Source organism: Camelus dromedarius, chromosome 5 (assembly GCF_036321535.1).
Source record: "Camelus dromedarius isolate mCamDro1 chromosome 5, mCamDro1.pat, whole genome shotgun sequence".
Lineage (NCBI taxonomy): Eukaryota > Metazoa > Chordata > Mammalia > Artiodactyla > Camelidae > Camelus > Camelus dromedarius.
This window is the reverse complement of record NC_087440.1, coordinates 86,982,150-87,007,982: the sequence shown is the minus strand read 5'-3', so window position 1 is coordinate 87,007,982 and position 25,833 is coordinate 86,982,150. Positions and strand designations below refer to the sequence as shown.

The following is a 25,833-nucleotide window of genomic DNA, read 5'->3' as shown; positions in this document are numbered from 1 at the left end:
AAAGAAAAAAAGAAAGAAAAAAGCTTTTTAATTCCCCTGCACTATGATTCCAACTGCCTTCTCCCCATCAGTACTAAGTGTCTTAAACGTGTGTGTACTTACTAACCCTTCCTTTCTCCTCATCTCCCCACAGCGCACTCACCTGGACTCCACCTTCACACGCCCACTCCAGCCCAGATGGGTCATCTCATTGGTTCAGCTCGCTGCCCAGGGGCCTGCGACACCGCAGCGCACTCTTCCCTTCCTGGAGCATCTCATCCTCTTGCTTTCACCATACAACACTCTCCTGGTGTTCACCCCGCTGCTCTAGGCCACTCACAGCATAGGTAATCCAGGGGACACAACAGTGAGAACTAGCTCTTTCTTCCAAGGAGTTTGTTCCACTTTTTGATATACAGTTCTCCAAGATTGTTTCATGCTGAAAAAGCAGACCAACTACATTTCCACAGCTTACACCAAAATATAAATTTTGTAAGAGTAGATTATATAAGAAAATATAACCGATGGATGTGATTACTCCTTTAGGCTAACAGATCTCAAAAGAGTTCACAGTCTCAAAGAGATACCTGCACACCCATGTTCACGGCAGCCCTAGTCACGGTAACCGAAAGGCGGAAGCAACCTAACTATCCAGTCGCGGATGGGTGAGTAAACAAAACGCGGGTATACGTACAACAAATATTATGCAGCCTTAAAAAGGAAGAAAATTCTGACACACGTTACAACAGGGATGCACAAATACAAGTCGTATTATTTCAACGGCTGTTCTTATAGATGCTAATTACATAAACCTACTAGTTACCACAGCAGTAAATAAAGGTTAACTGTGAATTACGTGCACTTATGAAGAAGAGTAACGGTTTGTTCATTCACTCAACAAACATTTATTGATAATCTGCCAGGTGCCAAGCACTGTTGTAGGCACTTGCTATCCTTCAAGGAACAAAATAAAGGTCCTACCTTTTGATATTTATATTCTAGCAGAAAGAGCTAGGTGATAAAAACAAACATCACGGGCAAATATCTAATATTTTAGAGAATATAGATGCTATGTTTAAAAAAATAAGGAAGCAGAGCAGGTCGGGGGGCTAGAGGACAGGGAGGGCACGGTGGCCAGGAGCAGCACACAGTATTAATAAGAGGGGTCACGATCGGTCCCCTTCAGAAGGTAAGATCTGAGCAAAGACTGGAAGGAGGTGAGGAAGTCAGCCATGTGAGTACCTGCAGCAGATACTCCAGGCAGAGCAGTGGGTGGTACAAAGATCTTGCGTCAGGAGAAGGCCAGGCAACCACGGAAGAGTGACGCCAGCGTGGCTGGTGTGCAGTGAGCAAGGGGGACGCAGGCAGAGAAGACACAGAGGGAGCGCGGCAGCAGCAGCTCAAGGGAGCCCCAGGGGCCGTGGCAGGGACTCTGGCTTCAGACAAAGGGTAAACACCACCTGGGACGTGTGTTATACTTGCATTTTAATTCACAACCCTTCAAGCAAAATAAAAATCCTACTCTGAAAGCTCGAGTCAAGAATTCTCCCATTGACCAATTTCTCACTAAAGTTTTTATATTTTTTGTATTTCTGGCTAACTTGTATTATTACACCCTCAAAATCCATTCCATGTATAGCCTGAACTTGATATAAATGCAAAATTTTAAGGGCCTTTGTCATTAAAGTTACCTCAAGGTAGGAATGGTTTTATAATGGATCAAATTCCACTTCTAAGAAGCAGCGGACAGGACTAGGCTCTACTCTCCCTTTAACTTAAATGTGAGTTACTGGGTAGTGTTACTAGAGTAAATGGTGTGCAACTTTTGGACAGGAAATATAAAAGCTTTTACCATGCTACACCTCCTTTTAAATTTAAAATAAAAACAACACCGAATCCCATGGAATCTTTTATTATTACAATGCATAGTGTCTGCTTCATTAATTCATTTGCTCAACAAGTATTTATGGAGCATATACTCTGTGCCAGAAACTGTTCTAGAAGATGGGAATAAAGCAGTGAATAAACCAGACAAAAATACCTGCTCTCACTGAGGTTATATTTTGTTTAGGAGAGACAGATCATTTTTTCTCAAAATTAAAACATGTGCTATGTCCAATGGAAACAAGTGCTAAGGGAAAAAATCATAAAGTAGGGACAAGGTGTGGGCGGTGGGACTAATGATGAAATTGAAAAGATGATCTGGTAAAGCCTACAAAAAAGTGACATTTAAGAAAAGACCTGAAAATCACGTGAGGGAAGCTAACCATGCAGGCATCCAGAGGAAGAGCCTCCCACATCAAGGGAGCAGCAAGTGCAAAGGCCAAAGGCAAGAGCACGCCAGCCTGTTCTGGCAGCAGCAAGGAGGCTGGTGCAGCTGGCACAGAGTTAGCACGGGGAAGAGCACTGGCTGATGTCCAAGACGTAAAAGGGCAAGGTGTGGCCATCACGCCCAACATGCAGGCCACTCCAAGTACCCTGACCTTACATCCCAGTGAGGTGGGGAATCACAGGAAGGTTTCGAGCAGAGAAGCGGCATGCTCTGACTCAGGTTTTCAAAGGATCACTCCGGCTGATGCATCAAATAGACTGGGGGGCAAGGCAGAAACAGCTACCTGTTATTACAAAGGTGTGGCTATTGGAATAACCAATGACAACACTAATCCTCACTGAATAGTAAGAATGTCAGTTTTTTAAAAACTGATTTTAAGCCACTAAAGAGAGGGGTACAGAAAAACCCTAGGAGGTTTTAAAAATGTTTTTTAACTTAACACAAGCTACCCACCCCTAAAAAAGAAGTCTTCAGTGCCAAGTAGAAACAATCGGTATTAGTGACAGATGGTCTAGGAAACATGCTAATCATCTCTTACTTGAGATTTTCTGAGCTCTATCTTTATGGCAGTTTAGTTCATCAGGAAATTAAACATTTGAACTCATTTATTCCAAAGGCATTTATAAAACACCTCCAGAATATGTGCTGGAAAATGTGCTAGGGGCTGGAAATACAAACACAAATAAAATGCAATGTTTGGCTTCAAGAAGTTGCACTTAGCTTCATGCAGAAACGCCATCACACAATTACGATTTAATATTATACCATCAGCTTCAAACAAGGATCAATAAAGAGCCCTCCAGGTAAACAATGTTTCTGAATCCTTTGATAAAACTAATATTTATTAAAGACAGTGAGCAGTTGTTGACATCTACAATATCAAACGCTATCAGTTTCATGGTGGGAAAAAAGTGCCTCTCCCAGTGATGCAAGTGTTCAAGGTTTTAAGAGCTATGAAACTCCTGCTTCCTCTTTTAGAGAGTGCCAGGAATTTCAGAGCAAAAGTATACACTCAATTACATAGTGACCCACTGTGTGAGTCAGTAATTCTCAATGCTGGCTCCACATCATAATCACCAATGGAACTTTGAAACGATAAAGGCCCTCCTTCACAAGAGTCCCAGCATCTGTGTATCTTAACGCTGCACAGGGGGTTGTAATGCACGGACTGGAACATGGTCTAGACAGAGTCACCCCTCAGTATCCCTGGGAACTGGGTCCTGGACCCTCCAGACACCAAAATCTGCAGATGCTCAAGTCCTTTACATAAAATGGCACAACATTTGCACATAATCTATGCACATCCTCCCATACACTTTAAATCATATCTAGATTACTTAGAATACATTACACAACGTAAATGCTACATAAATAGCTGTCCATGTGGCAAATTCAAATTTTGCTTTTTGGAACTTTCTAGAAAAAAATTTTTCAAATATTTCTGATCCACAGTTAGCCGAATTTGCAGTCGACTGAATTTGTGGATGCAGAACCCGTGGATATGGAGGCCAACCGTATTCTGGTACATTTCCTTTCTTCATTAAATCATTCATTTTCAATGTAAGGGCCCTATTACATACAACTCTGTTTTACTAGAGGATTTTAATAAAAGCTCCCACCAGTTCATTTTAGAAGTTGGGTAAAAAAATTAGTCAATGAATGATTCAGGAGGAGCCCCTCAAAGTTGCTCCTTTCCCATCCCATCATATCCCAGGCCAAAACCACTCATTTGTATTTCAAACTTGTTTGAGATTAAGAAATAACTACATATTTTGGTGTAAATGACTTCCTGTCAATGTACTGTTAAGTCAAAGAATAAAATCAAACAGGAGATAATCGGTCAACAAGGAACTTCACCACCTCTTTTGCTAAATTACATTAAGAACAACTTGAAAGCAGTATCTCTAAAGACAGTTCTCTTAAAAACAAGCCAGCTAACCAGAAGTTTATTAATGCATTTGATTGGTGCTAAGAAATCCTCTGAAAAATAAAATACAGAATCTTGAGCTTAGATAGACACTTCTCAACAATACAGAGTCTTCTTCATATATTTACATCATTTTGTCCCTACAAATTCTACAGTTGAGACAGAACTGTAAGGATGACCACAGGAGTAAAAGCAGAGTTACTGCCCGTACCATTTAACACACACAACTGAGACACAGAAAGGTTAACTCTAAGTTCCTTTTAGGGACACCCACTCAGTCCCCTGGTTTCACTCACAGGAACACACGTACCAATAAAAGTATGAAAAAACAGTCACGGCTATATAGCACCTTTAGTAACATTAACAAAATAGGACTCAAATACGACACAACAAACCATGAGAATTTAGATGTGAACCTCCAGAGATAATGATCCCATAAATTCACAGGTTTATTCCTGAAAAACATTAAGCTAAACTCCAACTGTGATACAATCTTTAGAAGCAATTGTCATACCAGTCATGTTTTCACACCTAAGCTGGAAAGAACTAGGTGAAGACATGCTTCTAACTTTGAAAACTTAAGTGGATATCTTCAGAGAAGAAAAATGTCTCCCTAGTCAGATTTTCTAACTTGTATTAGAAAAGTGATTAATGTTAAATTCCAAAATGTTTTGGTATAGTAAGTAAAATGTTTAAAATACAGTATCAGATGTACTTCTCCAACTTTTATTTCCTTTAAATGATTTCCAAAAGTTCTAAAAGAGGAACACTGACTGTAGAATTAATTTTTAACTGAGAACACGCAGTGTGGTACAATTTCAAACACAAGACCAAGATACCGCATTGCCACCACTTCCCCAGAAAAGGAACGATTCCGTGAAGTCTCTGCTGTGTATTCCTTTCTGACTTCTGATGTAGTGGTGAAATGACCCAGTAATATTCCTCCATCAATGTCTTCGAGTAGAAACTAGAAACTTCCTGCTCTGGCCAGACAAAAGCATCAAATCTGAGAGAGGAGCAAGCCTGAAGATGCCGACTTCAAAGAGAGGTGACATCGGGCTCCTCGACCCATGAGCCCTAGGAAAACGGCTAAAAGGAATGCTTTTTCATGTAAAGCCAACACTGACACTTCTCTAACATTAGACATTTTGAATTATATTGCTAATATTTTCATATAACATTTAGTACATTATGATAGTCTTGTAAATGTCAGCTTTCCCATTTATTCTATTTGGGGGGAAAAATTAACTACCAAATTTTGTTTATGGTTATGGTTAATTGTCTGGGTGTTCACTATTAAATCTCCACAGGATTGCTACCAAACATCCTTCCTTATATATTCTTGCAGCAGGGCTCAAAAGATTATTTCTAAATATTCTGAAAGAAATTAGGATGACCAAATAGTCAGACTATATTGGAAGAGTACAACCATCATTAAAAACCATGAAAAAAAACTCATGAAACCATAAAAAAAACCTTTTCAGAATCTGAGAGATAAAAAGGGTTTTCTAGCCAGCACACAAAATAAAACACACAAGGCATAAAGAAAATTGATACATTTGACAAAAATAAAAATAAAAATTCTCCACAGGTTAAAAAACACCATAAACAAATTCAAAAGACAAATGAAAAGTACCTACAGAACATACGACAAAAGGCTAATTTTCTCACGGCATATTAAAGAACCTTGAAATTACAAGAAAAAAGACAAAAAGCCCAGAATAATAATAGAAAACTGACATGGGAAGGAATTCATAGAAAAATAAATACAAATGACCTAAAAAGGAAAAAAGAACTTACTGGGAGAATTTTCAAATAAATACAAAGTAGAGAAGTGATCTAATGAACTCCCACACACACATCACCCAGTTTTAACAATGTCCACACACTGCCAATTGCTACCCAACTCACTAGCCCCTCCCAAGATTATTTTAAAGCGTACCTCAAACACCACATCATTCCATATGTAAATACTCCTAACAGGGACTTTTTAAAAATACAGCCCCCACATATATCATTGTCATATCTAATGAAATTAACAATTCCTTAATATTACCTAAGTGTTTAAATCTCCTGTCTCAAAAAAAAAATTGTCTTATAGTTGATTTTTCAGTCACTAAAACTGGTTGATGATGGGTCTTTGAATCTCTTTAATGGACAAGTGTCACCTCTCTCTTTTATTACTTTCCTTTCCCCCTTGTCATTTGTCCTGCAAAATTTCCCACATTTTGAGTTTTGCTAATTATCCTAAAATTGTCACTTAACCTGTTTCTCTGTATTTTTTGTTACTGTGGTTGCTCAAATGTCCTGTATCTTTCCACCTTTCAGCAAACACACCTGCAGTTAAAGAAGCTGGGAGAACACATGCCGTGGTAACAGTGGGGCATCTCAGTAAGAGAGCACTGTGAAGAATCTATGATCGGATTTGGGCTTCGGTTGTATATTGGGGTAGGGTCTAGGGATGCAGTTGGAAAGTGGGCTAATTCTATGTTGGGTACTTCAATAAAACCTAAGGGAAGGAGGCTAGAACCAGGACACAGCAGTGAAGAAGCAGCGGTCACCCATTCTGGCCAGGAAGTCTGTGGGTGGCAGTGCCCTGGTTCTGTCTGTGCTCTGTCTCTTTCTCTCATGCTCTCAGAGGGCTCTGAGGTACTTCTACGTCTAAATGGAGAGCAGAGTGGCCTCGCTGTGATGCCAGGCCAGCTTCTGAGTGCCAGGGCTGCTGTTCACTCGTTTCTTTTGACACTGAAGCCCTTCGGGTTGACCACCGTGTCCCTCTGACACGGCGCCAGTAGTGCTGGATATTTTCCTTGCTTTCTAGTACAAGATGTTCCAGGTCCCTCATGTATATTTTCCTGTCCTAAATCTAAAATCAATCACTTCTACAAAGGGTCTCTCTCCTTTTAATGGAAAATGGTATTTAGAGACCAAAATCTGGGCCTTAGATATTCATTGCTCCCAGGCTGTCACTATTTCTAGGTCTTTGAGTGGACACAGCTAGATTTTTTTTTAAGAGAAAAATATCGTAAGTTTATACTGATATTCTTGTTCAAATTTAGGATTATAGAGTTTTTGCTTAACTTCTCTGACTTCATACTTGTTTCTCTTTTGTTAAAAAATCTTGGTTCTTAACAACATGAACCTAAACATTTCAGTGATAAGTCTTTTTCTTCTTTGAATTTTTTATAATTTTGTAAAATATTTACGTTTCCAAACACACAAGACTTCAGAAGTCTAGCTTCCATTCCTTCCCGTTCTTCTTGTCTTTCCCTTCTCATAACTGCTTTTATTAGTTTTTAGTTTATCCTTCCTTTTTCCTTTTTAAATACTAAAATATATTAACTGGAACCCCTACTTCTTAGATAATCGGTGGATTATACACCTTGTTCTTCACCATTATTTCTTTCACTAATACTATACCCTGGAGATCAAACAGGCTCAGCTTCATTTATTAATAAAATGCAAAATAAAATTACAGTGAGAATTTACAATTAAAAATCACATTTTTCAGCTATCAGATTGGCCAAGTTCAGAGTCAGAAAATGCACTGGGATGGTAAGAGTATGGGGAAAAAGACATCAATTTACCATTATCTATCAAAAACTTAACTGGCTCAGCAAGTTCACTTCCAGCAATTGATCCCATAGGTACATTCACATCCTGTCAAATGTACATGGATACTCACTGCAGAACTGTATATAATAACAAAAGACTAGAAATATCCTTAATTTATATCAAGAGAAAGTATTAAATGAATGATGACATAGTCACAGAATGGACTATTATGCTATTTTAAAAATGAGGTAGATCTATATACACTGATATGGTCTCCAAGACATAGTTAAGTGAAAAATGCATGGGAAGAACCATGTATAAAACATTTCTACTTACATGAAATGAAAAGACCTGTTACACACATGCTACGTGTGCCTGAACATATGTGATCAGCACCGCGGGAGCTGTGTAACAATGTACCCACCATGCGTGTATATACAGCATATTACTGGCAGGCTACATAATCAGTTGGTAGCAGAAAATGCCTTTGGGGTGGAAGTTTTCTTTTCATTCTTTATGCTTTTATATTGTTTAAATTTATTATTATGTGCATATACTAATTTTTCAGTTAAAACATTTTAAAGAATTCTTCATAAACAATAAAAGAGTTTTATTAAGTAAAATACTTTTTCCAGTGTTGTTAATCTGGAATTTGCTAGGGCTTCCTTTACACCAGGATGGGCTTAAGTGAGCCCTACCAACTGCCTCAAGTGAAAAACACAGCAGCCAACCATGTAGAAAACCCACTCCCAATACTTTCACTTGCAGACTCCACTATACTTTGATGTTTGATGTAAATACTAGGTCAGTCTTTAAAGAGCAATTCAGCCTCTAGTCTTTAGAGAGCAGTACAAGTCTCTGAAAGATTATTAACTGAAAGTGAATACTGACATCCAGTTGTTACATTAATATGATCAATTATTTTTGCCCAATTAATCCTAAATGAGTAAAAATATGAATAAATGATAAAAATAAATAAATCTATACCAGAAAAATCAATTACTATTATTTATAACTTACTGCTCTTACATATGAAATGAACTAATATGTAACAAGAACTGCTATCATCAACTATTAAGAGCCCATGTGGCGGGCTGTACGCTGGGTAATCTAAACGCATTCTCTCTAATTCTTACAATAACAACCAAAAAAATAGGTATTATTATATCGACTACACATACAAGGAAACTGAGGGTAAGAGGGGTCAAATAATTTGTCCATGCCCTTACAATCATGGACAGGTAAATTAACAGGGCCAAGATTCAAAAAATATGAACGGAAAGGGTAATTTCTGCAAAAACGTCTTTTTTCCCTAATTAGCAGAAGCATTGAGAGAGAGGGCACACTGCAGAAATTTGCAAAACAAAAAGTCTTAAGGTAAAATATTTGCTTTAATGACTAATAACATAAATATCATAAAAATAGTATAGAAGAGAAAACAGAAACATATTCACGTTACTATAAATACACAGCCTAACTCTGTTAAAAAGGATGACTTCCAAAGATCAAAATGATAAAACAAAATAAATCACTGATTTAAAGCTGTTCACAAGAATGTTTTTAGCTTATGTTTTATTAATATAAAATACTGACACAAATCCAGTCGAAAAAAACTTGATTTGATAAACTCCTGCAGAATATATGAAAAAGTGGTTAAGACAATAATGCATAAAAATAGTACCATGATGAGACTACCTTCTAGATTCCAGTGCAAAAACCCTGAAGATTCTAAAGTCAGTTTCTTCTGCAACTTTAGCATCTGGATGACGGCATTTTTGTTACCACTCCTTACTAAGTGGTCCTGACTAAAATCAACTACTCAAAAATCTAATTTTATCTACATGCAAAAGAAAGAAAAGTGAAAATCTCAGCATTGAGTAGTGTTGAGAGTACCAGACCATGTATTTTGCTAGTGCAAGTTGTCAATGCAAAATGGCTTGAGAAACCTCTCAACCCTCCTGCTCACTACAGAGAGAATGAATGTCCCTGAACAAAATGCAAAATGGAAGAAAAATAAAGGAAGGAAGACCAGGGAAAAAATGTTTCTAGTTAAATACAAATCAGATTGAACATTAAAAGTTTAATGAACTCAATAATAAAGACAACACAATTTAAAAATTTGAATAGACCTTTCTCCAAAACAAACAACTGGCCAATAAGCACACAAAAAGATGCTCAACTTCATTAGTCATTAAGAGAAATGAAAATCAAAATCACAATGAGATACCACTTCACACATGCTAGGAAGGGTATTTCAAAAAAGACAGAAAATAACAAGTCCTGGTGAGGATTTGGAAGGTTCTGAACCCTCATGCACTGCTAGTGAAAAGGTAAAACGGTGCAGTCACTTTGGAAAACAGTTTGGCAGTTCCTGAAAAAGATTAAACAGAGTTACCATATGACCCAGCAATTCTAAAGGTACGTATACGCTCAAGAGAAAGGAAAACACAGTCCAGGCAAAAACTTGTGCATAAATGTTCACAGTAGCATTATTCATAATAGTCAAAAAGTGGAAACAACTCTAACATCCTTCGGCTGATGAATGGATACATGAAACGTGATGTACTCACACATTGGTACTACTCAGCAATAAAAAGAAAGAAAGCACTGATTCACGCTACAACATAGACAAACGTTAGAAACATGCGAAGTGAAAGAAGCTATTCACAAAAAGACCACATATTATATGACTCTCTTTATGTAAACTTTCCAGAATAGGTAAATTTATAGACTAAAGCAGATTACTAGTTTCTTAGGGCTGTGGGGGGTACAGGAGAGAATGGAAAGTGACTGCTAATTGGTAGCGGAGTTCTCTAAGGGTTGACGAAAATATTCTAAAATTAGATCATGGTGACGGTTGCTTGCAGTCCTCTGATTATACTAAACACCACTGAACAATACCTTTTAAATGAGTGAACTGTATGATAAATGAACTGTATCTTAATAAAGCTGATTTTTAAAAAAAGGTTAATGAGAGGAAAAAGGTGACACCAAGAATGCCAAAGGAAGTAACAGTAGCTACACTGGAGTTATGACTTTCTGTGTCAACGAAACTATACTTTCTGAAAGAAGGGGAGAGATCACCCCAACGCAGACTACTAAGAACACAAAGGAACCAGCAAATGGTAGATTTCGTTGCGTCATCAGTGTGGTTCCGGACTACAAGCAGAATGTAGCTATTTGGAAGATATGCCACTTTCCAGGAGCACACATGTAACATGGGAGAGAGAGCCTGCCCAGACTAGAACTCACTTGATCATGAATGACCTCTGCTGATTCCTGAAACTCTACATTGTATCTATGATTCTTAGAAGTTCAAGTAGGAAACTGAAGGAAGGGACAAGTAAAGTGAACAGTATATGTATATGTAAATGACATCTACAAATGGAACTGGTGTCCTGAACTGTGGCTTACTAAAACAGAATGATGAGCTCCTGGCAAGTGACAAAGGACAAGTTCAGGAGAACATGTGGGTGCAAGGATTTGCCAACGTGATCAAGAAAGCTGTCTTTCACCAGTAGCTTAGATGAAAATCTAGCATACTCATCATATCTGGTGACAACATAAAGCTGGGAGGTATTAAGAACACATCAGATAACAGAAACCAGATCCAAGAAGCTTCTAATAAGCCTAAAGAAAACTGTAAACTAAGTAGAATGATCTAACAAACTAGAGTCAAAATGAAAATCAGAAAGCATTTCATTTAAATCCTTATTTCACAGGTGAAGCTGAGGCCAGAGGGGTTTAATATCATGCCCAAGTGATTAAAAGTGGTACATTAAAGATGGATTAAGGCTGAGAATACAGGAACCCTAACTCCCACACTCGTGTCCACCTGACCCAGTGCTACCTATTACTTGTATAGATAAGCATATGGGGGGAAAAAGAACCTCGATCCTTACCTCAGAACACAAAAATCAACTCCTCGAAACTGAGGCCTAAATGTGACAAGTAAAATAATAAAACTTCTAGACAATAACATAAGAAAATACATCCATTACCACAGGGTAGCAAAAACTTCTTAAATAAAACACAAAAAACACTAGCCATAAAAGAAAAGACTGGTAAACTGGAAATGATTAAAATTTAGAATTTCAGCTCACCAAAAAAAACACATTACAAGAGTGAAATTGCAAGCCATAGGATGGAAAGAAATTTTTACAGTTCATACAGTCAACAAAGGATTCATATCCAGAAAATACAACAATTCCAACATTTCTATAGGAAAAAAAGACAAACAACCCAATTTGTTTAAAATGGGCAAAAGACTTGAACAGGCACTTCACAACACAGGACATCTAAAATGTTTAAAGCACATGAAAATGTGCTCGAATCACTAGTTATTAGGGAAATGTCAATTACCACACTGCAATCTTCAACACAACCACAGAATGGTTAAAAATATTTTTAATTTTTCTAACTTTTTCTAAATAAAAGTTTTTATTTTTTAGCACCTTTATTGTGGTATGATACCTGTAAACTACACATATTCCAGATGTACAATTTGATGAATTTTGATAGCTGTATACACTAATGAAACCACCACCACAATCAAGATAGCTAACAGTTCCATCACTCCCCAAGAGGGGCAAATTCTAAATTCCCGGTTTATCTCTTCCCATCCCCTTCCCCCAGGCAACCATTAATTTGTTCTCTATGTCTGTGAGTCTATTTCTGTTTTGTAGGTTCACTTGTGTCCTTCAAGATTCCACATACAAGCAATATCATATGACATTTTTCTTTCTCTTTCTGGTTTACTTCACTTAAAATGACAATCTCCAGATCCATCCATGTTGCTGCAAATGGCATTATTTCAGTCTTTTTTATAGCTGAGTAGTATTCCATTATATATATGGAATACATATATAGACACACACACATACATATACACCACATCTTCTTTATCTAGTCCTCTGTCGATTGACATTGGGTTGTTTCCATGTCTTTGCTATTATAAACATGTCTTTTCAAATCATATTTTTCTCTAGATATATGCCCAGGAGTGGGATTGCTGGATCATATGGCAAGTTTATTTTTAGTTTTTTAAGGAATTTCCATCCTGTCCTCCCCAGCGGCTGCACCAATTGATATTCCCACCAACAGTGTAGGAGGATTCCCTTTTCTCCACAGTCTCTCCAGCATTTATCATTTGTGGACTTTTTAATGATGGCCATTCTGACTGGTGTGACATGGTATCTCATTATAGTTTTGATTTACATTTCTCTAACAATTAGTGATGTTGAGCATCTTTTCATGTGCTGGTTGGCCATCTGGATGTCTTCTTTGGAGAGATGTCTATTTAGGTCTTCTGCCCATCTTTTGATTAGGTTGTTTTTTTTTTTGATATTAAGCTATATGAGCTGTTTGTATATTTTGGAAATTAGTCCCTTGTCAGTTACATCATTTGCAAATATTTTCTCCCATTCTGTAGGTTGTCTTTCATTTTGTTGACAGTATCCTTAGCTGTGCAAAGTTTTTAAGTTTAATTTGATCCTATCTGTTTATTTTTGCTTTTATTACTGCTGTGATTTACGTCAAAGAGCATTCTGCCTATGTTTTCCTCGAAGAGTTTTATAGTATCTTCTCTTACACTTAGGTCTTTAGTCCACTTTGAGTTTATTTTGGTATATGATAGTAGAAAGTGTTCTAACCTCAGTCTTTTTACAAGTAGCTGTCCAGTTTCCCAGCACCAAGTGCTGAAGAGACAAGTAAACCTTAGCACCAAGTGGAGGGGAGGCTGCAGAGCAACAGGAACTCTCACACTTTGCTGGTAGGAATATGAACTGGCACAACCCCTCTGGAATACTGCTTGGCAGTATGTATTAAAGCTGAAAATACATACGTACCACAAGGAGCAATTCTACTCTTTGATATACACTCAACTAAAATGAATATATATGTGAATTAAGAAATAGGAACAAGAATGATTTAAGCAGCATTATTCATAATTTATGTTCCAAAGGAGAAACTACTCAAATTATCTACCCACGATAGAAGGGATAAATTGTGGTATATAATTTGTGGTGGTTTTTTAAAATGGTCATGAATTTTTTTTGACACATCTCCCATAAAGATGTGAGGTCTAAGTTCCTACTCCTCTAGTCTAGGCACACCTGTGACTATTTCAACCAATAGGATGCAGTGGAAGTGATGCTATATGACTTCTGAGGATTAAGTCACTCTCAGGAAGCTTCCTCTGGGAATCCAGACAACATGCTATGAAGAGTCAAGGCCTAGTGGAGAATCTGCAACCAGGGTACAGCCACCTTCATAGCAACCACTATGCTGGTGATAAAGTGATAAGACTTAGTCCCAGAACAGAAGAGGAAGCATATGCACTGAAGAAAATAAAACACCAACCTAAGCCCCCTACACACATGCCGACATCCAATTTAAGCTTGATGTCTCACTACAAGGGCCCAGAATGAGGACGCAGGAGCTCCCATCTCCAGACTGTTGCGGTTTTATCCACTACCAGAGAGGCTATGCTCACTAGGCATTTCCTAAACCTCCTCTCCCCCTCAAAGGAGTCTCTGTTTCTGGACACTGACATTAACCTTCCTCTGGTCATATATGATCCTCAACCCCATTATAGCCTTTTCAGCAGCAACAGCAGAACACTATCTAAACAGTCCACTTGGGACTCAAAGGTTGCAAAGAAGCAAAGCAAGTTTCAAGTAGATGTTTCTGCCTACAATGAAATTGTGTTTTAGATATACCACTGGAAAAATAAAACAGCTACTTTCAACAAAAAAAAAAAGTAGGTGCTCTGGTTAACAATCCCAGATTATCCTGGTCTTCAAGACATCCCAGCCAAGGTACCATACATGTGAGGGAACCCCCTAAACGATTCTAGACACCAACCATCATAGAGCAGGGCAAGCTATCCTCACCAGATCCCTAACTGACAGAATCCATGGGCGTAATAAAATGGTTGTTGTTTTACCCCCTAAGTTTGGAGTGGTGTGTCATGTACTAATCAACAGTCAAAACTAATGTGTTATGCAATAATAGACAACCAGAACTACAGAACTACTAAAAAAAACACACAATGTACTACATGCAACAACATGGATGAATCTCAGACACAATGTTGAATAGAAGAAGCTTGGTTAAAAGGAGTATACAGAGTATAATTCCATTTACATGAGTTCAAAACCAGGTAAAACGAGGCTATAGTTACAGAAGTCAGAACAGTGGTTACTTTGAATGGGAATAATTACTAGAAAAGGGCTCAGTGGAGGCTTCTGGAGTGCAAGAACAGTGAACGCCTTGATCTTGGTGGTGGTTATTATAGTGTGTTCACTTTGTTAAGAAAAACAAAATCACTGAGCTAGCTACTGAAGATCTGTGCACTCTTCCCAGTATGTATTTTTTTTTTCAATCAGTAGAAGTAGATAACCTAACAGATGTATAGGTCTGAAGGAGAAATAATGAACGACTAAGTTTTCAGGCATAATTGACTAGGTCGTGTCATTAACTGAACAGTTAAACCATCAGGCAAATAAAAACAGGGGCAGAAAGCAGAGACTATGCCTTTTTCATTTTGTTTTCAAGTATCGACCTGAATACAAAATATTCAAATACTGACTCAGTACTTAACATAATCACTCCAGCTTCCAGATACTCCACATCCTGGAATCCAAAGATATTTCCATCTTACCATGTCTACCCCTTCCTGGTCATCTTTGTTGCCTCCTTTCTGCCCAGCTACTTCTGTATATTGGGATTCCCCAGGCTTCCATCCCCAGCTCCCTTTTCATATATGTGCACATAGGCATGCATGCACATGCTTGCACACACACACACCCTTTTCTCCTGTATTTTCTAGTTTTTTGGTATTTTTAATCTCACTTGACAGAATCATCACCTACTTGTTCTTTTAAGTAGAAACTTCAGAATTGACCAAGAATGAGGACTACTGTTAGCTAAATTCAATAAAAGGAATTTAACAGGATAAAAATAAGTTCTCATGACTGGACCCCAAAAAAACAGGATGAAGAAGATATGGCTTAAATAGTTCTAGGGTTTTTATTCAACTCTAGGTTCAACGTATGACTTAGGAAAAAAGTGTTGTATCTAAAACAAGAGACGTAATTCTATTTTTTTTTTATTACTCAAGCCCTGCCTGGAGTACTGCATTCAATTTTAAGCACTACAGTTTAAAAATGGAATTAAATCAAAGGAAAGTCACCAATGTGATGAACTGACAGGAAAGCATGCCTTGTAAGAAACAAATAATGAATTTGATGGAGATGTTTCAACACGAAAAGACTGAAGACTTGAGGACCATCTTTGAGTACTTGAAAGAATGTTATGTGAAACAGGAATTCAGCTTGTTCAACAAGTCTCCAAAAGACAGAGCTGGGTAGGAGAAATAAGAAAGTAGACTTCCACTCAATATAAGAAAGAACTTACTAACAGTCAAAACTTTGTTAAAAACAGGACTGTCTGTCTCTAGAGCAGTAGTTCTGAAACAGGGACAATTTTGTCCCCCCGGCCAGGGATGCTACTGAACACTCAACGATCCAGAGAACAAACCCCTGCAACAAAGAACAACCTGTCTAAAATGTCAACAGTCCCATGGTTGAAAAACCCTCTTCTAGAGGTAGTGAGCTCCCTGTCGTTGGAGGTATTCCATTATAGACCAGAGAATGATGATATCCAATACATGACTTTCAAGAATGGTAGGAAGTGAGTCAATTTTTTTTTTCTGTTTCAGATAACTCTCCAGAGAAAAATGTCCTCAGGTATGTTACAGTGAGGATGATAATGGTGATAATGATAAACATTTACTGAATGCTTACAGTGGACCAGACATTATACCAAGTGATTCACTCTTCATGTTTCAAAGGTAATTGTCACAACCACCTTATGAAATAGCTATTATTTTACCTTGAGTTGATGGTAAAATTAGGTTGTCCTGTCATACAGCAATCTCTGAACTCAGATCTACCTGACTCCAAGTACGTACATCACTATCTAAACCATAAATACCTCAAAGCTTCTGTACTCGAGAAAACAAATGAAACAGCGCATATTCTAGAAGTAGTGGGACAATGTCTGAGCAGGTTTTTACTCACTGCAAACCTAGCTGGCTGGGAGAAAAAGGACAGGATTATTTGAAGTAGTCCTATGATGAAGGAGAGAACAATTATCCTGATTGTCCCCAATTGCCTACTTCTGTAAGAGCCAAGAAGCTCTTATATACCCATGGAATCTCAGTCAGAAGCTGAGATTAATGATGACATCCCTTTATCCATAGGCGTGAAAGCTCAGGATGGACAGACGTTTGAACATCCCCGACTGGGAATCCTGCCCTTAACAAATACACTAGATGCAGATACATGGTTTCTTGGCTGCCTCTACGCACGCCCATCTGTCAGGATGGCAGTGTGCCTGCTCACATGTTGGTCAAACTGTCACTAGGGCATAGGTGCCAAGCAATGATAGTTTTAAATGGGCAGCTTGCACAGCACTGTAAGAGCTTGCTCTTCTGCAGAAAAAAAAAAAAAAAAAAACCCTTCGTGATAATACTGAAGGGTTGCAGTCACAAGTGAAATATTCTTGGTCAATCTCTACATTTCAGTGGAAAAAAGATCTAGACTTGTAGAAAAGAGTCAGACTAAAGAAATTAAATCAAATAGAAAAGGTACTGTGAAGACAAAGAAGTGGTGGCACTAAAGACTTTCACGCTGCCACTCTTTCATTAATACACATCATAGTAACCTATGCAGGAAAGTCCCTTGCTCAACAAGTCACCGTTGATGTTTGTAAAAATGGGGTATGCCTTTCCATGTTCTAAATTTAAAGGCAGAAATGCATGGATATTTAGTAGTTTGACATGAAGTAAGTTCTCTTTGTTGAGTGGTTATTTTTTAAATGACCTAAGTCTAATCTACAACCAAGATAATCTTTTAAATGCACAAAAAGAAAGCAGAAACCAAATAAGATTCCCAAAGATGAACAGAGGGGAAAAAAAACTGTAATTTGTTCGGGGAAAGAAATCAAGAACTGAAGTGGGTGTTAAGAAAACAGAAACTGAGTATTTTTTTTATCACAAATTAATAAATTAGGACTGGGGGGCTGTCACTTGTCACATTGCCTGACTATAAACAAAATGTCCCTAAACCGCATCTAGTTTCCTATTCTATCTAAGACCCTTTGGATCACTGGCATGAAGTATCTAATGTTCTTATCGCCTGGAAATTCTTCCCTCAGACTAAAAACTCATTGGCTACAATTTGATCCGTTTGTCCTCATTCAGTCCTCGGTGATTTTGAAGGACAACTGGTCATCATCATTCTCTGTACAGTTCTTCATATACAAGTATCAGCAGATACTGACTACATAATCCCTGAGTCTCTTCTTTGCCATGATAAATAAAAGTGATGCCATTAACTTTTCCTCATTGGACCAATGTGTCAACTCCTTGTTTTTATCATTTCAGTTGCTCACATCATGGACCCTTTTTAGGCCTGATAAGAAACGTCACCCACATCAACAATGAGCTAACAGAAACTATTCTTCTTCCCAGATGTACAAATTACTAAAAGTAGCATTAATATGAGGGAATCTGAAAATCCAGCAGAGTTCTCAGTATCCGTCACTGAGGACAGTGGCAAATCTACCATTATTTCTCTAGGAAACACTAAGGACTTAATGCTCTGAAGTGGCACCACTTTTTCTGGCTTTCTGGTAGATGTAACACAAAGTGCTAAGTCAAGTTAAGGGTCATGGCTATATCCTGGTCTTCCTACCAACCTATTACTGCCATACATGGCCATAAAACGTCTCTTGAAGACCATTTCTACCACCCGTTTTCTGCTCAAGAACCTACAATACCTCAAGTGGCCAATGAAACTAACCATAAATTAGCCAGCAGTTTTCTACACTCATGAGCCAACTATCCCCGCTTTACTTCTCTCCTCCCCCTCACTCCCATGACTCCCCCAAACAGCCAGTCCTTACTTACTTTCTCTAGGACCTAGCTTTGCTCATGCTATTCTCTAAAATGTAAAAATGTTTTCTCACTTCCTCTCAAATCTACACATATTTTTTCAAGACACAAGCCATGTCATACCTTCACCAATCTGTATTAATTTTCATAATTAATTATTCACTTCCTCCTATCTTCATTTTGAATATAATTTACAGTGTATGGTCAATTGATTTTTGATAAAGGTAAAAAAAATTCAATGGAGAAAGCATAGTCTTTTCAACAAATGGTTGTGGAACAGCTGGACATTCACAGACACACACACAAAAAAAACCAAAACATAAACAACATACCCTGCAAAAATTAACCCAAAATGGGTTCATAGATATAAATGTAAGACATAAAATTGTAAAACATTTAGAAGAAAACTTGGAACACCTTCCTGACCTAGGGGTTGGTAAAGAGTTCTTAGACATGCATGACACCAAAAACAGGATCCATACATCAATAAGTTGGACTTCATCAAAATTAAAAACTTCTGTGCTGCAGAAGACACTGGAAGAGAACAAAAAGACAAGCCACAAACTGAGAGAACGCATTTACAAATCACGTATCTGGCAAAGAACTTGCATTCAGAATATATAAAGGATACAGTCAACTCAACAAGGAGAAAACAAATAATCAATTAGAAAATGGACAAAAGATATGAAAAGACAAATCACCAAATAAGCTATGCATGTGTAGGGAGAAAAATGTTTCCCTTTAACTTCCCAGGTTCTTTTGACTGGTGTATTCATTATATTAAATAGGCATTAACAGGAGAAAAACAAATTTAATTACACTTCCGTAAAAATATGAGACCCAAGAGCAAGTCTGGCACTTGAGGCTTATATGCCACCCTGAGCTAAGGAATGGGACAGGAGCTGCCTTCAAAAGAGAGGAGGGTAATTCACGGGGCAGTAAGATCAGATGTCAGGTAATCAGAGGCCAAACAGGTCTTTCAGATAAAAGTTATCTCTGAAACAAGGTCTCTCTGAGCCAGGCCCCCTACCTAAATTCTTTTAGGCAGTTGAGGGGAGAGGTAAAAAGCTCTTCCTGAGTCTTTTGGGTCTCCACTGTCTTTGGCTTAAGGTAATCCACATGCCCTAGTGGCACATTTTGGAGAGGCTCGTTCTGAACCCCTTGAAATGGCTAATAAACACAGGTAAAGATGTTCATCATCATAAAGCCACCACGAGATACCACTACATACCTATCAAAATGGCTGACTTTAAAAAATGCCACCATCACCAAATGCTGGTAAAGATGTGGAGAAAATGAATCTCTCATACAGTGATGATAGGATTGTAAAACGGTATAGGTCTGGGAAAGTCTGTAGTTTCTTAGTAAGTTAAACACATACTTAACCCTACAACCCAACAGTTGCACTCTTGAGTATTTATCCTAAAAAAAATTAAAAACTTATATTCACACTAAAACCTGTACATGAGTGTTTACAGCAGCTTTACGTGCAACAGCCAAATGTTTTACTAGAAACAACCTACAGCCCCTCGTGAGTGAATAAAACATGTATAGAACGTGGCAGAGCCACACAGTGCACAAGCACAGCAGCGACCAAACAGGAAACTGACAGACAGTGCTAGTAATTCACGAACTCACTCAAATTTCAGCTTTTACATTCTGTGTGTGTGTGTGTACATGTGTATATGGTTCTGTGACAGCTCATCATGGATGAAGATACATCTTACCATCACAATAATCCAGATACAGTCCTGTTCTGTCACCACAGAGAAACACCATCACGCTACACCTTTAGCCACATCAACTCACCCGGCCCTCACCTCAGCCTAAACTAATCTGTTCTCCATTTCCATAATTTTATTTCGAGAATGCTATGTAAATGGAATCCTAATCACACAACCTTTTGAGATTGTTGTTTTTTTTTTCACTCAGTACTATGGCCTTAAGCCCCATTCAAATTGCTGTTTGTGCCAACAGTCTGTTCCTTTTTGTTATGACTGGAGTTCCACTACAGGGCTATGCCACATTTTATTTGACCATTTACCCACTGAAGGACGCATGGGGCTGTTTCTGGATTTTGGTTATTATCAACAAAGCCGCTATGAACACTCACATACAGGTCTTTGTGTGAATGTAAGTTTTTATTTTCCCAGGATAAACGCCCTGGAGTGCAATTGCTGGGTCATATGTTCATACGTGCAATTAACTTTTTAAGAAACTGCAAAACTAATTCCCAGAGTAGTTGTACCATTTTACATTCCTACCAGCAATATATGAGGTAATGTAAATTTGAAAATCTCACACTTTCTACAATATTTTCTAAAAGCCTGTAAAACCAGTAAGATTAAGACTCTTACATATAACCTCCCAGTTTTTAAATGAATTTTTAAAATTTTTTCCTGATTCCTAAATACTTCTTTTGTCTTATTACCTCTAACAAAGAATTTATAACTAGATATAATCTGTATTGTGATATCTCTGTTGCCACATCGAAGTAAACTACAATAAGAAGTGAAACAAAAGCAACTTTGCCAGTAGAAACGGCAACTTCCTGTGTCTCCATGTTCCACACACAGTCTGTGAAGACTGAAAGCTTAACAGCACTTCCCAGAACTTAGTATTATGAAATGTGATCACAACGCATTTATACATAGTATCATCATCAATGGCGTTTCTTCAGTTGTTAGGTGGTAAAACAATCTGAGAAAAGCAATTAATCTGAAATAAAGCTGTAGTCAGCTGTAAGATTTCTAACTTCATGACTTTTTTTTTTTTTTAATTCTGGCTACAACTTATAATCAGATAATGAAGTCTCTTTGGGGTTCTTGAAACAAGAAGCTAGATCTGGAGCAGACCCAAATGTAACCAGCAGAAAGACTGCCTGTATGCAAAGAGCAAATGACATAAACACACAGAAAGAAACTACAGAGCTGTAAAAAGAGTGGGTTGGTGCTGTCCTTGCTTCTAATGACTGTCCAGTTCTCATTCAGTCCCTTGTGGGACCCACTATGTCCTTCTGGATATTGAGCTCCATAAGACAAATGTGTCCTTACTATAAAGTACACAATTTTTGAAAAAGTATATGATCAAAATAAAAACATTCCTAAATCTCAAATTAATTAACCTTGCAGTTTAACTATATGACTTCCGTCTAGTGTATCTTCCCACTTACTACTGATAAACACTTTAGTGTCTGTATATGTTTAATACTCCTCCAGTGTGAACAACATCTAATTTTCAAATCTTAGAGTACTGGTTCCTATCCTATGGGCAAGAACCCATGGAGAGAGAAGAGTTATTGCAAAGAATCATCAAAATCCATGAACTTACATGAACACTAAATAAATAAAACAATTCAAACAAAGTTGACAAAAAATGCTGTGGCTAACAAAATTCTTAATAAATGTACTGAAGAATGTTACTACAAGTAGTTTCCTGTCATCAGTATTTACCGGGGAATATTAAAAATCAAACTCCGATTACAGGGGGAAGGTCAGACTTCATACTTCTCTGGGCTCTCTAGAGAGCTTTTCTTTCTTAAAGTGTTGTCCATATGTCTTCCAGAAAGGAATGAGGGAATGCACTTGAGTTTGAGTGCAAAGATTTAAAACACTGGGAGAGATGGAGCAGGAATAATTGGGTAAGTGTATGAAATTACATCAAAACCACCACCTCAGAATGTTAGGTATTTAAATATCCCTCAGAAGCTAAAGGGGAAAAGTATCAAAGGGCACGGCCCTCTTTATGTCTTTATAATGGCAAGGAAGAACAGTCACAGGAATTTTGGTCAAAGGCGCCAAACGTATCCTACAGTATAAACACATCTTGGTTGCAGCCCCACGCTAAATGCTTTGTCAAGATTCAATCACCTTTCTAAATTAATCTTTCATCCTTATTAAAAATTTCGTATTTTCTACATTTTATCTCTAAGAGTATAGTTTTTCCAATGTGTCATACATACTTGACCTCTTGTGTGCTGGATGCTAGATAACCAAAGTAAAAAAAAAAACGATCTCTATTAATTTAAAAGAAAACTTGCTTCGACAAAACAGTACAATAGCAAGAATAGACTGCACCCTGCACAGTTCCCGGTGTTCAGCAGGCACATGACGTCTGGTGAATAAGTGAGTCCACTTCTGCTCACTCTGCAAAATAACCTTGGCAAGCATGGAAAATATCCTATCCATCTGAAATATACTATCCAGTCTTACTCAGTTACCAATCCATTCTCAAAATCCATCAAGACCAATTTCCATGAAAGCCTCACCGGCACACACAAAGAGGCAGCATTTAATTTCCATTAGGTTCCCTGCCTGATATATGGAGATATCAGCATTTGCCCATTTGCATAAATTCATGAATCGTCCTTCATTTGATAGAAGGTAAGTTTTTAAGCTTTGCTTCATTTTCAGTAAGCTTTATTTATCAAATCAAAAATACTTTCAAAGTTTTATTTTTCAAATCAAAATTCTATTCATAGCACATATCTTATTAGGGATGGCTTTAAGGAAAAAAAAAACATAGTTGTCAAAATAAAAATCTTGTTTTTCTTTCCTAGACATCTGGGACATTCACTTATATATTTATTATTATTTCACATTAGTTCTCAAGTTTAAAAAAAAAAAAGCTGGCCTATTTAAGAAATTTAATTTTAGGGTCTGTCAACATTTTGAATGCATTACTGTTATTTTTAAAATATACACTTGCATCCTGGAATAAAACTCAGCATAAGCTTTCCATATAACCGTTTCCTGGGCACTTACTAACTCACTATATGCCAGGTTCTAGGCTTGACACATTCCTCCATTTTCTCATTTGTTTAACAAATACCCTCTCATAATTTCTGCAGCACTGAACATAAGAAGCCATTACACTCTAAACCTGGTATTTGTCCTACAGACTAGAATTAAATGGCCAGTAATGCTTAACACAAGTTTATTGTTATCGAGTTCAACTGTCTTACTACACTAACTCAGACTCTGATTAGCAGTGTTGAGGTGCACAGAGAACAGCACCTATGGTAACTTGAGTAGAGAAGGCCCTTGTTAAGTGACCACTTAAGTTACATTCCCTTCCACAGCTAGCAGATGATCACAACCTTATCTGTCCAGAAACTTAATTCCAATTACTACTTGCCATTTCGGAAAGCATCAACATAATCTGAATAAGATGATTATATAACGAATCCTTGCCTCCCTCTGAAACTGCTTTAAAATTGTAGATTAAATTCTGCCCAAAAGTATCACGCTCAGCATATCGTGAAAAGTAAGGTGCCATTATTCTGAACTCTTAAAAATAAATGCTGCCCTACTTTAATTCTTGCAAATTTCAGAGTCAACAGATGGGCAATTCCAGTTTAAGAAAAAGAAAAAGAATTAATGAGGCTCTTCAGCAGCTCCCTAAACCCACTACCTCCCAATAGCACAACTGGTATTTCCAAGCTGTTCCAAGAAGGGGAGATGGGGGAGGGAAAGGAACACGCAATACAAAGCAAGGGAAAAAAAAAAGGGGGGGGGGGGTAACTTGGTAGAAAAGAAGTTACAAAAATGGGTGGCCTCAATAGGAACCTAAGTGTCTACCTCTCCTCCCTCTCTCTCAACCCACCTACTCTGGTGCTATCTGTCAATTTAGATTACCTGAGAGTTTTGAGACCAGAGCCTAAACTTATGTCGACAGCAGGAAAAATTACTTGTTACCCTTGACTACAGCTGCACCAGTGTAGGGTGCCACCCTGCAGCCAGGGAGCGAGAACAGAGGAGGAACTGTCAGAGGAGCGCGAATACCCCTCATAAAACTCCTCACGGAGCTGGACGGCCCTGAACTTCGCCCTCAAGCGCAAGCTCCCACCAGGCCTGCCGCGGACAATGGCAGGTTAGAAACCGGCCGGCCTCCTCCCCATGCCCAGGCCTGGAAGGCTATCCCCAAGGGCGCAGGCTCCTTCCCCCATCTCAGGTCCAAGTCAGACGTTGCCTCCTCTGAGATGCCCTCCCTCGCCCCCACCCCTCCGGCCCACAGCCGCCTGTCCTCATCTTAAGGGAGCTTTTCAGCATCTGCAAATTGTCGTGCTTGCTTCTATTCCGTTTCCCCCGCACAGTGTGAGCTCCGAGACGGCGGAGGGACCTCGGCAGTCCAGGCCGGCCCACAGAGGCCATCTCTCAGACCGGGCCGAGCGCCCCGGGCGCCGCGCAAATCTGACCCGCCTACAGGCCGTCAGAAGGGGGAACTAAGCCCGGAGAACCGGCCTGGCCGGTGCAGACAGCGCGGGGCCGCAGCGGGGCCTGAGGGAGACCCGGCGAGAGAGGACGCCCGAGCCGCGCAGTCCGCAGCCCCGGGCGCCGCCCGAGGTCACGGCCGCCCGGCCTCCCCGCGCCAGTCCACCCCCGGCCACCTCCCCGCGCCAGCCCAGCCCCCGGCCGCCCCCTCCGCGGTCCCTGCTCGGAGCCGGCGCCTTGGACCGCTTCGCGAGCGGGCGCCCTACCCCGAGCCGCAGACCCGTCGCCTTCTGCCCAGTACGAACTTCCCGCCGCTTTCGCCGACTTGCAACTTCGCTGCGACGCCGGCCCCGTCACACCCTGCAGTATGGAGCCTTCCAATTGGCTCGGGCGAGCGGGAGAGGCGGAGCGAGCGGGAACGCCCGGGGCGGGGCGGGGCGGAGCCTGCGCTGGCCCCCGCCGCCTCCCCAGGAATGCCGGGAGCCGCGATCCCGCGCTCCCACTGCATGCTGGGAAGTGGAGTCTTTTACAGGGAAAAGGCGCTCCCGGTTCGTGTGCTCCCGTGGGATTCTGGGAAATGTGGTCCACAGCCTGAGTCTATCCTTCTGGTAAAATGCTGTACGTGTCAATGCCGTAGGAACCGAAATAAATATTGCTGTTGTTCAAAGTAGCTTGATTAATTAAATAAGTGTGTTGATAAAGAGCTGGATACAAAAGAAGTCCTATGTTCCGCTTTGGCCGAGCGTATCTGCCTGCTGATGCTTGCGTTTTCCCACCTTCTGGTCCACACCCTGGAACCCTCGGCAGCTTGGTTCAGTGCGCTATGGCCTGGCTGTGGAAGCAACAGCTCCCGGTTCAGATTCTAGCT

General features: G+C 39.2%; 1 protein-coding gene across 2 annotated transcripts in view; it reads right to left on the bottom strand.

The window, feature by feature from the left end:
* VRK1 (VRK serine/threonine kinase 1) overlaps positions 1–25,325 on the bottom strand; it is an 80,410-nt gene extending 55,085 nt beyond the window's left edge. For both annotated transcript variants that reach the window (XM_031454286.2, XM_031454287.2), the window contains exon 1: positions 25,232–25,325. The gene's annotated coding sequence lies outside the window, so the exon portion shown is untranslated. The remainder of the gene's footprint in view (positions 1–25,231) is intronic.
* Positions 25,326–25,833: the final 508 nt, after the last annotated feature.